Raw genomic sequence first — 12,311 nt, forward strand, 5'->3', positions numbered from 1 at the left:
AAAACCTTACTGAATAATAACACGTGCTTTCATTTAGTGAAATTTTAAAACGTTCCTGACACTCTCTGGTGAATTTACAGTCGTTCATCACTTTTACAGCCAGTTTTCTTGAGACAGGTCAGGTGATGGACGCATGAAGATCTGAATCCTCTGAATGTTGGACGTCACTTACAGAGCATCAGTTATTAGAAATAAAGCAGTTCGGTAAATCTATCTGTCTGGCTGTTGTCAATACCGGGTGACAATGCAAACTGGAAAGGAGTGAGGGAAGCCACCAAGGCGTTATACTGTATTCATGTCTCGACATGTTTTTAATTCTCAGCAGTATCAGTGAGGTGAACAGGACCATAAATACCTGCAGGCTGAAGCTCTTGTTTTCTGTTATTGCTTGTTTGTAAAATCACAAGTGTTCTTGTTCACAGGTATCAGAATTTGGGGTGACAAGGTCACACTGAAGAGGAACTTGGTGATGCTAGCACTTTGGCCTGGATCCTATCGAGGCAGAAAAGAGACTTTCAACTATGAATGGAATGCTGCCATTGAGGTTTGTCCCTCTGATACTTTTAAAAAAAGATGATTGGTGCACATTTGACCTCTGCTCCTTATCCTGACATCAGGTCAATGAAGCAACAAACGTGGTGCTGCAGGAGAACATTGTGGCTGGTTATGAAAGAGTCGCTTACCGCTTCGATGGAGAACCATGTCCAGGTAACAGGGACATCTCAAAGTGAACATTTAGGATCAGTTTGTGCCTTTTTTGGTCGAGATCCACTGACTGATAAAACTGATAATGCCCTGTTAACGTGGATTTTTACATCTAAGTGTACAGTTCCTGCAGAGGTTCCTGATGGTCCAGTTGAATAAAAACACTTTTTCTCGTCATCTCTTCTGCCTGCAGGGTATCAGAATGAAAATGAGAAATGGGCTGACAATGAGGCTCAAGGCGGACTGTTTGGAGTGTTTATGAACAAAGACGGTTTGCCCGGCTGCAGCCTCATCCTAGGTTTCACCATCTGGAGGAGCTTCGACATCTACTTCCAGGTTTGAACATTTCTTTTACAAATCCACACATACTGTGTAGACCTGATTATGTCATGACATCATGAAAAGAGATGTGGAATTTTGGACCGGAGTTTGACCTCCTGCAGTGATGTCACAGGTCAGGAAAATGTGGACATAAAGCAGAGAGCTTCTGAGATCAGGTCCTCAGTCAGTCATTTCATGTTGTCCACAGTGGACCATGAGCAGTGGCCCAGATGGCCACCAGATTTAAACTTTGCAAATGAAGGAAGGGGTCAAGGTCATTTCAATGAAACTTCAAAGGCAAAGAAGTGTCCACTTCAGCTCCACAATCATTTCCACGGGGTTGTGTGTACATCTGAGTGTGATATTGGTGATATGAATCAAGTGGCGGTATCCTGTGGGGCCAACACACCAAGGTTTTCATGATAAAAGAAATTGATGAAGAAGCTCATTTCAAGAGATGTAAAAAAAAAAACTGAGAAGAGCCAAGTTCCAGAATCATTCATTGCTTCCTTCACTTTCTATACCACTTACTCCAAGTCAGGGTCTCTGCATGACTGGAGCCCGTCCCAGTGGTCACAGGGTGTGAGGTGGAATAGTTAACCTCATAAGTAAACCAGCCTTTGATAGAGGATCCAAATAAGTTCCAGTTCATAAGCTGTTAATAAATTATCTTTTTTTTTTTTTTTAAATAGTCAATTAGGAGACTCAACACGATTGAAAAACTGTGAATCAGGATATTTTCCTCAAATTTGACTTTCATTTCTAAAAAGGTCATTATACAAAAGCTGTTGGATGATGTGCAATTAGTGATGTTATAACTAACAAAACGGATTTTACTCCATATTCAAAACTTTCACAGTTTTTGAGATATCTGACCGCAAGTGGAAAAAAAACAACAAAAAAGCTGCGATAACTAAAATTGTGAGGGTCATTTATGTTTAAATAATCCAAAACAATCAGAAAACATCAGAGCTTTTCCTCTTTTTGTTCTCTACTCTTAGACGTTCACAAATGTTCTTGTTGCAAACGTGACCCTGGTGGATAACGGGATGGGCATCATGCCGTTCATCTATGGTCCTCCTTCTCTCTTTCACCAGTACGCTGAAAAAACTGCAAGAATCCAGGTGAGATCAGATTCACTCGCTCATTGTTCTGTCACTCTTCCATTCATGTCTTCTTCTTATCATTTCCTGGATTGTGTATATCTGTCGTAATCTGCTTGTATATTGATACACTGTCTTCAGGTTACATGCATTTCACGTTGCTGTTTGATACATTTTCTCAGAATTCTGCACTTCATTATATTGTTAAGACACAATTTTGCCCCAGAGTACATGTGAACAATATTCCAAGAGTTGTGATTACATTTGCGTTTTAACTCCCGTTTTTCCAGAATGCACTGATTGTTGGCAGCAGCCCAAATTTCAACTGTTCCGACAGTTTTCCTGATGGCTTCAATCGTGAGAGCAGTTCTGTGCACCGAGCTCCCAGACCACCAAATGGTGAGTAAGAAAGACACATGATAAGACGTCCATACGTCTGGGTGGAGACAATGAGCGGGCAGCTTTTCTGCACTCTGTGAAAGTCCTTAAATGTTTCAAAAATGTTATATTTCAGAGGTTCTTCAGTAATCCACAGCTCACATTCTGAGGACGGCGTGGTGCAGTGTTGTATAAAGTACTGGAAAATCACACTTAAGTAAAAGTACAGATACCCATTAAAAAATGACTTTGGTATAAGTTCAAGTCACTGATTGAAATGCTATTCAAGTAAAAGTCTTAAAGTATCTTGTATTTATTGTACTTAAGGTATGACAAGTAATGTACAACTAAATGTACTCAAGTATTGAAAGTAAAAGTACATGTAAATGTTAATAATCAAAAACGGACTGATTGCTTTTATTTAAAGTTTATCTAGGCTTGTAAATGACTGGTAGTGGTGTTCACAGGAAACAGGTATTTATAGTTATTTTCATTGTTACATGGTTTTATCTTTTCGGTTGTCTTTTGTTTCATTAGGTTCTTTTTGTCTCTTTCTATAAAATTGTATTGTAACATTATTAGTCTATTATTGTCTATTATGTAGACTATTATTGTTGTTGCTATAATATATGAATAAAAATAAATTTAAAAAATTACAATTTGACTCTTTTACGACATCGAACACTGAGCCATTAATTATACAGAAAACAAATAAACACAAACGTGTTGATGCGAACAGGTTAATGCTAACTTTAACATTGAAAACGCCATACACATGCTAACGCGTTAGCATCGGTCCCGTTTTTAAGTTATAAAATACATCTGTCAACTGTTTCAGAAGAACATAACATGTCGGTTTAACCTAAAAATATTAAATATTACTCACAGACATATGCTCTTCAGGGTTTTAGTGGGAAAAAGTTAGGGTAAAGTGAAATAAAAAACAATGACTCCACGCATCGTAGATCGAAACACTGCTTTGACCTGCGAAACACTGCTTTGACCTGCGAATCACTGCTTCGATTGGTTCAAGGTTAAAAGCAAAGCCACGCTGCAGAAAAGTTGATTACAGACCCGCTGCAGGTCACTTTTTCTGAAGTAAAAGTGAAAGTAAGCTGAATTTAAAAAAAAAACTCAAGTAAAGTACAAAGTCTCCCAAAACGTACTTAAGTACAGTAGTGAAGTATTTTTACTTTGTTACTATACAACACTGGCGTCGTGATGGTGGTTTTTAAAATCAAGAAATGTCTGCGGGTTTTGTAATTTAACAAATCAGATGAAAAAGAATTATTCATTTTTGACACTGAATGTCAAAGACCTCTCACTGCTGGAACTGGGTTGTTCATTGTCATTAAACCGGACCGTCTCCCTCTGATTTCTGCAGCTGGAAGGTCTGCGATCTGCTGGCCGAACTTCCAGTATGCCCACAACAACGCCCCGAAAATGTCCTACATTGACAACAACTACCCTGCCATTAAAGGCCTGATGACAGTGTCCAGTGAGTTCAGCCTGCAGCAGAACTAATGTCATCTTCTAACTCATGAGTTAGTTTTCATTCTGCCACAGACAACTTTGGTGGTTAAATATGAAAAACACTCTGTCCATCTGTTCATAAATCTTGGAAGCACAACTCCTCCAAAATCATTTGGTGGATTTCAGTGACAATGGAAGAAGCAGCATATGAAGATGTGCATGAAGGAAAACAAAATGTGCACGATGATAAAAATAGTCTATTTTACCTTAAAAGTAATATAAAAACAGGTGAAACATAGGCATCCATTTCGTGTCCTAAACACTGAGACATCTGCTTGCTCAATCATGCCCAGAGACAGAAAGACAGGAAGCACCAGGACCCTAAAGACCCCAAGGACCTTTGTTCTCCTATAAATATCTTAGCATCACCAAACACCTTTGACCAGTGACCTCTTGACTCATCAGCTCACCCCAGGTGTCTCTCCACCTCAAAGGCCGATGACCCAATATACAACCCCAATTCCAATGAAGTTGGGATGTTGTGAATGTAAATAAATATAAATTAAAAACAATACAATTTGCAAATCCTCTTCAACCTATATTTAATTGAATACGCCACAAAGACAAGATATTTAATGTTCAAACTAATAAACTTTGTTTTTGTGCAAATATTTGCTCATTTTGAAATGGATGCCTGCAACACGTTTCAAAAAAGCTGGGACAGTGGTATGTTTACCACTGTGTTACATCACCTTTCCTTCTAACACTCAATAAGCGTTTGGGAACTGAGGACACTAATTGTTGAAGCTTTGTAGGTGGAATTCTTTCCCATTCTTGCTTGATGTACGACTTCAGTTGTTCAACGGTCCGGGGTCTCCGTTGTCGTATTTTGTGCTTCATAATGCGCCACACATTTTCAATGGGCAACAGGTCTGGACTGCAGGCAGGCCAGTCTAGTACCTGCACTCTTTTACTATAAAGCCACGCTGTTGTAACATGTGCAGAATGTGGCTTGACATTGTCTTGCTGAAATAAGCAGGGACGTCCCTGAAAAAGACGTTGCTTGGATGGCAGCATGTGTTGCTCCAAAACCTGGATGTACCTTTCAGCATTGATGGTGTCATCACAGATGTGTAAGTTGCCCATGCCATGGGCATTAACACCCCCCCCCCCCCCCATACCATCACAGATGCTGGCTTTTGAACTTTGCGCTGGTAACATTCTGGATGGTCTTTTTCCTCTTTTGTCCAGAGGACACAACATCCATGATTTCCAGAAACAATTTGAAATGTGGACTCATCAGACCACAGCACATTTTTCCACTTTGCGTCTGTCCATTTCAAAGGCGGCGGCATTTCTGGATGTTGTTGATGCATGGCAGAGTTTTAAGTTGCACTTGTAGATGTAACGATGAACTGTGTTAACTGACAATGGTTTTCTGAAGTGTTCCTGAGCCCACGCGGTAAGATCCTTTACACAATGATGTTGGTTTTTAATGCAGTGCCGCCTGAGGGATCGAAGGTCACTGGCATTCAATGATGGTTTTCGGCCTTGCTGCTTACGTGTAGAAAGTTCTCCAGATTCTCTGAATCTTCTGATTATATTATGGACTATAGATGATGGAATCCCTAATCCCATCTTTGCTTGTGAACGGCTGAGACTTTTGGGGATGCTCCTTTTATACCCAGTCATGACACTTACAATTAGTGTGCTCACTTCTCAAACGCTTTTATTGTGTTGTTAGAAGGAAAGGTGATGTAACACAGTGGTAAACATACCACTGTCCCATCTTTTTTGAAACGTGTTGCAGGCATTTGTTGGCTTTCGAAACATCTGCTCCACTGAGACCAACGTGATATTTATCACCAACCCGAAGAACGAGGACCTGCAGCACCCCGTGCACATCTATAACCTGAAGATTGTCAACAGCACAGAGGCGGCCAAAGTGTTCGTCCACAGACCTGACCTGAGGTTAGTAACTGACCGAAAACAAGCATCAGGGAGAAGGTGAAAGTGTTCGTCCACAGACCTGACCTGAGGTTAGTAACTGACCGAAAACAGGCATCAGCGAGAAGGTGAAAGTGTTCGTCCACAGACCTGACCTGAGGTTAGTAACTGACCGAAAACAAGCATCAGGGAGAAGGTGAAAGTGTTCATCCACAGACCTGACCTGAAGTTAGTAACTGACCATAAACAGGAAACAGGTGAAAGTGTTCGTCCACAGACCTGACCTGAGGTTAGTAACTGACCGAAAACAGGCATCAGCGAGAAGGTGAAAGTGTTCGTCCACAGACCTGACCTGAGGTTAGTAACTGACCGAAAACAAGCATCAGGGAGAAGGTGAAAGTGTTCGTCCACAGACCTGACCTGAGGTTAGTAACTGACCATGTTTCCAGTGTGTCACTGTTATTCATTATGCATGTGATATGTTTGATATTTTCTCTAATCATTCACTGTTCAAGCTGTAGATACTTTTCTTTGATAATACACCTTTCATAGCTTGATCCCCTTCACAAATTCTTATTGAAATTTAACTGGAAGAATAAAATAAAGGGCACTTTTCTGTCCTGCAGCAAAGTGAACCTGTCTGACTGTGGGGACATGGACTTGCGATGCCAAGAAGAAGACTTTGCTGAAGGACATGGACGCATCGTTCCTGGGTACAGTGGGCTCCGTGGTGCCCCAGAGTGAGTATGAGTGGAATTGAGATCCCAGGAGGGGTCTGGGCGACTAGCGCATCCTCAGAGTAATGCTCACCGACCTCAAAGGCAATCGCATTCCCGTGGACCAGATCGCTCCCCAGAAAGGTACTAAATGACTATGATGACATAGAAACGTCAATTCAGTTTGCTTTCCAGAGACCAAGCTGCAAATACATTTCATCCACTAACACACTATTCACCTTTCAGTCCAGATTTTAGGCAGCAGAGTTTTGATAGAGTGTTTGGACAACAGTTAGCAGTGGAAACTCATAAACAAGCAATCAAGTTTGTTGGCAACCAGGATTCATTGCCAAGTGTCATTTTAACTTCACTTGTGAAATGGAATTTGGTCCTTACAACACGTCCTTGTTGAATTACTGCTCTGTTGTGTGATCAGAAGCAACTGCACATACATGCCTTCCTGGAACAGCTACAAGTGCTCAGACCTGAACTACAGGATGATGGTGATCGAGAGCCTGGACGCCGACACGGAGACCAGACGTCTGTCCCCTGTTGCTGTGACTGGAGGCGGCTTTGTGGATCTGCTCAACAGTATGATAAGTTTTAAGTGTAATCGTGATGGAGTCACCCGAAAAAAGTTTCAACGGCAAGCAAAAATGTGAAAAACAGAGAAAATACACCTTCAAATGAGTCAGGGACAGCACCAGCGTCCAATTGTTGAATCTATTATTCAACTGGAAAATAAATGGCAACTATTGTAAGAATTGATTGAAATCATTTATCAAGTAAAAATTAATTTTGACTGATTTCTGCTTCTCATATTCGAGAGTTTTTCGTCTTTTTTCAGCTTTATTTGAAAAAATCTTTTTGATTGCGGCCCAGTGACGTAGTAGTTACCACTGATGCCTCACAACAAGAAGGTCGTGGGATCGCGTCCTGCCCTATCTGTGTGGAGTTTGCATGTTCTCCCCGTGTCTGCGTGGGTTCCCTCGGGGCACTCTAGTTTCCTCCCAGTTTCTGCCCCTGACCAAGGCAGTGTCTCTACATCTGGAGTTAGTCCCCAAGTGGTGGACTACAGCTGCCCACTATGGTTAAATACAGAGGACAAATTATTATTATTATTCAGCAGTTGCATACCAGGGATAGATTGATTCAAACCATTAAACTATATCCAAATATTACTTCATTTTAAACTAGTTTTAAAAAGCCCTTCTATCAGGTTTGGTGGACAGACGTCTGGATACAAATGCTGGACCGACCAGTCAGGCGAGTTACCATGAATGCTATCATCGCCCGTTTGGACGGAAACATTGCTGGCATTAACTGAAAATGCAGTTCACACTGGGTGAGGAAAGGCTTGACATCTCCGGATTCTCCAGAGAAGCGCTCAGGTTGTGACAACTGATTACAGAAAACAGGTGCAGCTGTAGACACCAGTGGGGCTGCATTCGGTCCCAGAAGTGGTTGACTGGATATGGCGGGTGCTGAGTCAGAGGCCTGTTGAGACAGTTTAGCAAGAAGTTGTTCCATCTGAGAACTCGCGGATGACATGAAGGCATCTTACCGCTTGGCGAGGTCACTGAATCTGGAGCTCAGAGCGGTAAGACAGTTTCTTGCTGCGCTAGCTGGGGGCAATGATGGCATACCGCCAACTGGAATGCACTTGAGTCCGCTGTGTCCATTGTTGGCCAGATTGTTCTATCAGGCTTGGTGGACAGAGACGTCTGGACACAAATGCTGGACTCAACAACAGAGCTCTGGTTTTTAAGATCGTAGGCGTGACCAAACAAACAGACAGTCAAAACACAACATGGAAGAAGGACTAGAAAAACACGGAATACAGGCACAAGGCGCGGCGATCTGGCGGAGAACTAGCACAACCAGTGAAGCTTAAATACACCCAGGTGATGAGCTACAGATTAGAAACAGGTGTGTGGAAAGCTCCAGAACAGGGTGTGGCCCAGACAGTATGCACCGCCCACCACCAAGCACCAAAAGAGACAGACAAGAGAGATAGGGAAAGACAAATCCCAATCAGGAAAATCCCAACAAGAGAAACACACACAGAAAGCCACATCAAACTAAACTACGTAGAACTAAACAGAACAAAGCATAATACAAAAAGTCAGTTCATGACAATTTTTAGTGCAGGATCATTTGTAATTTTGTGTATTTATTTTATTTTATTTTTTGGTTGCTAAAAGCAATAACTCACTTGATTTTGAAATAAGATATCATAAGCGTTTAAAAAAAATTAGGATGCCACTTTTTCTTCACATCCTCAGAGTCTGAAATCCAAGATGGTGTCCAAAATGGCCTCTGTTAATAATTAATTTGCATTTTATTGCAAAAAAAAAATGGCACCCTATGTTTTATGTTTAAATCATATTCTAACAGAATCAGGTGAGTTTTTGCTTTTCCAAAAAAAAAAAAAAAAACTTTTTTTATTCCATGACAAATGAGCCTACAGCATTTATTTGGCTGGATGAATGACAGTGGATGGGTGGACTTAAAGTTATTAAAATGCGAGAAACTGTTTTAAACTCAAAATACATTTATCACCTCAGTAAAGTATTTCATATGGGCCAAAGAAAACCACATAACATTTCTGAAGTAGATTGGGCTCACAGGGTGGATCCGTCCCCCCACCCAGCATTGTAAAACGGGCTCTTTGTCTTGAACCTTTTTATTGATTTCACAGGAAATGGATCTTTTTGAAAACATTCGGGTAGGTTTATTAGATTAAACAGCAAAAATGTGGATGAGTGAGTTAGTCCATCCCAACTTGTGCAGATGCTAACTTAAACAAGGGCTGCCATCTCGTAACTCAGAAAGTTAAAAAAGAGCGCAAGATGAGGAAGAACTGAGTAGTTCCTTGTGAATTTTGATGCACCAGGTCAATACTAAAAGCAACTTGGTTTTCCCAATGTCATATCCGAAAAATGTCAGCCCCGCCCCTTAGCATTGGCTAATAAGTGAAGCTAATGTAGCAGCTGTATGGAGAAATATGATGCCCAAAGACAAATAGGACGAAATACATGAGACGAGTGGACTGGTGGTCTTGACGGAGGTCTGCACTCGAAATGCCACTGGTTTTAGAAGAGTAAATGATTTAATCTGGCTACATAGTAAAACACTGACAGTGTTAAATTAACACTGTCAGTGTAGATATGCTCCTACTCTGGCCAGAGTGGGACCATATCTACACTGACAGTGTTAATTGTACACTGGTGATTTTACTATGTACATTCACATTAATGTAGTTTGACTTCATGCTCTTGATAGTCTGTTTAAATGTGATTTAAAGGATCTTAAATGATATATTTGCTGTTTTGAAGTTATTTAAACCTGTTACAAAATAATTTCAGTTGACTAAATTTGAATTTAAAGTTTCTATGAAGATGGTGAAAGTATCTCAGTAAGAGTCCATGTTGGTGTTTGTGTTCAGGCCCTCAGGATCACGGCTGGTGTGCAGGTTACACCTGCCAGAAGAGACTCTCTCTGTTCCACAGCATTGTGGCCATCGATTACGCCTTCGACATCTACTTCACCAGCCCCCAGAAGGTTCGCCTCATGTTGCTCAATGCCATCTGAGGTCAGTCTAACTCACAGTCCAAGACTTTCAGACTACAATGCAGAACCGCTGACCGATCAGCAACCATGACATCATGTGACCTGCTGTTTCCATGTCTGCAGAGCGTCATGGTGTCAGTCTTCTTCTCCAGCCCACAGCGGTTGGAGGTGTACGTTGACAACACACTTGTCGCTCCCACGAATGCTGAATGGAACGCCGACAACACTGACTGTTTTGAAGGAGCCACTCACTCCGGGTAAGAAGGCCTGCTCAGCACCTCAACAGTGGCGGTGCCAGGAAATTTTTGTTGGGGGGGCTGAGGGGGGGCTGGGGTAAAAGTTGGAGGGACGCCACAAAATGTCGTCAAAATGAACAATATATAGTAAATTGCTTTATAAATACCAAGGTATGTTTTAGTCACCCATGCTCCTCTAAAATGTGGTATCAATGCACACACACATGACTTAGAATCACGTGCTTTGTGATCCACAAACACAAATTTCTGATTTGTAACTGGCTTAAGCCCCCCCAAGCCCCCCCTTGGCGCCGCCACTGCACCTCAAAGTACAACCACGATTGTTCTGCAGCTCCAACCCGTGACTGAGTTGGATTACAGTTCTTGTTTTTGGAATTGAGATCATATGACTCTGTGAAGGGCATCAACACAGAACAATACAACATCACCCTCAGCACATGTTGCATTATCACGGATGACTTTAAAGCAGTCCGTGCTTTTAAAACAGGATTGTATAAATTTTATTTATTCTTTTTTTTTTTATCCTGCATATCTTGTCACATTCTTTGTGTCAGGGCAGCAGGCAGAATGTGACTGGACACAAATGCAGGACTCCAGGACACAGACGTAGGAGCAGTGGTGGGCACAGCTAACCAAAACGTTAGCTTCGATAACCATTAATCCGATAACTGAAACGTTATCTTTTATGACGCTAAACCGATGAACTGCTAAAAACATTTATCTTTATTACAGATAACCGATAACTTTTATTGATTCGGAAGTGGCCACATCAGATTACACTGTCGCCTTTTAATAAACCAGTTTCACTATCACTTTTTGCTGCTAGGTAAATTCAAGGATCACAAACATATAACACACGAAAAATTAATGAATAAAAAAAAAAAACTAAAACCCCAAACACTGTCATCATCTTTCAAAAGCAGTAAAACACAGTATTACAGTAGAAGTCACAGTTTATCTTGGTATTAGATACACCGTCATTTATGAACTAAAAAGCTGCTGCTTTTTTCACACGCTTTGAACTCTGTGGCTTAAACAACCGAAATATGTCCATTAATGCATTGACTGGCAGAGTAAAATACACATAATAAATATAAATTCTTACCTGTTAAGTTTCAGTGGGATTCATCTGAATAAATAATCCACATAAAGCATCCTTTTTTAATCCAAAACAGTGTCTAAACATGAAGAAAAGGCCCTCTGGACACAGCTGCACCATGAGAGCTCCTCTCCCCCAGCGAGTCTTGGCGATTAAATTACAGTCACAAAGAAATAAAATAATGTTAAAATTAGTCAGTTTTGTTTTTGTGTCGAGCGGACTCACTCACTGTAATGTCCAAAGTGAACCAGAACTACACGACCCACAATGCTCCCTGCATCGACTGGCCAAAAATGTTTTGCGCTTGATGATGTCATCAGCAAGCGACAGGCAGCCAGTCTGCTACAAACACACAATAGACGGGCTAAAATGTTTGATTTCAGGGTTTACAAACATTTGTGACCGTTAAACTTTGCTTACTTTACCAGCAAAAAAAAAATGTGATCGGACTGAAAGTTATCAGAACTAAATTTATCGGAAGATAATTGGCCCGATGATGGTTTTAAAACTTATGTGAAAAGCTAATCCGCTAGCAAAAACATTCTCTTCAATAATTATCTGTTATCAGATTAGCTGAACTGTACCCACCACTGCGTAGGCGTAATAAAAAGCATTATCTTTAAATGTTACAGGGGTACGGTACACAGAATGGCAGGCAAACAGGCTGAGGTACAAACAAGCATGAGGCTGAGGCATAGTGAAAAACAGGCTGAGGTCAAACACGGTAATGAAGAGTACG

At 41.1% G+C, this 12,311-nt stretch overlaps 1 pseudogene; it reads left to right on the forward strand.

Moving 5' to 3' along the window:
* The window catches only part of LOC117502381, a 107,917-nt pseudogene that overhangs the window by 83,209 nt on the left and 12,397 nt on the right, over nucleotides 1-12,311 (forward strand).

Source organism: Thalassophryne amazonica, chromosome 20 (assembly GCF_902500255.1).
Source record: "Thalassophryne amazonica chromosome 20, fThaAma1.1, whole genome shotgun sequence".
Classification (NCBI taxonomy): domain Eukaryota; kingdom Metazoa; phylum Chordata; class Actinopteri; order Batrachoidiformes; family Batrachoididae; genus Thalassophryne; species Thalassophryne amazonica.